Source organism: Piliocolobus tephrosceles, chromosome 13, assembly GCF_002776525.5.
Source record: "Piliocolobus tephrosceles isolate RC106 chromosome 13, ASM277652v3, whole genome shotgun sequence".
NCBI lineage: Eukaryota > Metazoa > Chordata > Mammalia > Primates > Cercopithecidae > Piliocolobus > Piliocolobus tephrosceles.
The window spans coordinates 119277849-119279268 of NC_045446.1; the positions used below are offsets into that span (position 1 = coordinate 119277849).

Consider the following 1420-nt stretch of genomic DNA (forward strand, 5'->3'; position numbering starts at 1 on the left):
ATATATTTTAAAGAAGTGCCATCTTTTTCTTTCCTGTACCAGAGAAAAAGCAAAACGGGAAAGGAGGAGAAAAAAAAAAAACAGGTCTGAGCCTCTCGGGTTCGACCAGGTGAGAGGTGGCAACACCTCCGGCCGCTCCGGGTTAGGGTGTTGGGCAAATGGGCGTGCAAAGGACGGGCAGCTCCCCGGAAGGTCGGGGTAACTGCTCCGGGACCGTGGGGCCCAAGGCCGGTCTCCTCCCAGAAGGATTAAATGCCACCGAGGGGATCCCGTGGGGTGTCTCCCGGCGCGGACCAGGGTGACAGACCCGCTCTCCACTCCCTCCGGCGCCAGGTGGGGGCCACGCGGTGTCAAACCCGGGCAGCGTGCAGGGGCCGCCCCCCGCGCGACCGGAGCCCGCCCTCCCCTCCCCGTTACCTGCGGGCGGCGGCGCCGGGCCCGGAGGCCTGCTGCTCCTCCTCCTTCTCCCGCCAGGCTGGGGCGGCGAGGCGGCGGCGGCGGCGGCGGCCCGGGGGGAGGGGGCGGAGCGCGCGGCTCGCTGCCTCTCTCCTCCCCCGGGAGGCTCAGGGGCCCCTATCTCGGGCCGCCGCGCCTAGGCCCGTGAGCAGCCTGTGGTTGGGGCATGGCGGCACAGCCCACCGGCGTGCCCGCGAGGTGGGAGTGCGACGAGGCGGGGAGGGAAGCACCCCCAGCGCTCGGAGGGGCCAGAGGGGAGGAGCCAGGGGGCCCGGGAGCCGCGCGCGGGCGGCCGTTGGGGACGGTTGGCCGAGGGCAGGCGGCTGTTTGGGGAGCGCGGCGACGGCTCGCGTGTTCCCAGCGGGGCGGGGTGGGGAAGGGGAAGGGGACTGAGGGGAGGGGAGGGGGAGGTTGGGAGGGAGCCGCCGCCGCGCGCGTGCGGGCCGGCGCCGCCACCGTTGCCGCTCCGCTCACTCCAGCCTGTTTGGGGGCACTTTGTTTGTGTCCCACAATGCTCTGCGCGGGCGGCCTGACTGGGGAAAGGGAGGAGAAGGGGGCGGGGCGGAGCGAGCTCGGGGGCGGGGCCCGGGGCGGGGAGGGGAAACGTGATGATTGCGCAAGCGCAGAAAATGGGCCCTCCTGGCCGTCGGGACTTGCACTGTGGGTGACTCCGTCTCCTTAGACGGTAGAGCCAGCGTGACCCAGAGAGGCCGTGAGTTTTGACATGTGTTTTTGTATATGTGTTCACAGGTGCAGATTTACATTCATATGCCCCATAAGCCCTGTGCCATTTGTCCTTCCTCTAAGCCGTCCTCTTACCCAGTTCCCCAGTCACACCTGAGAAGCATTTCTCCACAGGAGTCACACTTAGAGCATTGTTTTTTCTTCGAACTAAAAACATAACTCCTATTTTCTCGGGTAGTTTTTGTAGCAAGGTCGAAATCGAAACACTTCAGCCCCTCTT

General features: G+C 66.3%; 1 protein-coding gene across 11 annotated transcripts in view; it reads right to left on the reverse strand.

The window, feature by feature from the left end:
• The window catches only part of ZBTB44 (zinc finger and BTB domain containing 44), a 78213-nt gene extending 77244 nt beyond the window's left edge, over window positions 1–969 (reverse strand). For 4 of the 11 annotated variants that reach the window (XR_002725160.3, XM_031936680.1, XM_023185882.3 and 1 more), the window contains exon 1: window positions 418–969. The gene's annotated coding sequence lies outside the window, so the exon portion shown is untranslated. The remainder of the gene's footprint in view (window positions 1–417) is intronic. The other 7 variants (XR_002725161.2, XM_023185883.1, XM_023185884.2 and 4 more) reach the window with 3 other exon arrangements.
• Window positions 970–1420: the final 451 nt, after the last annotated feature.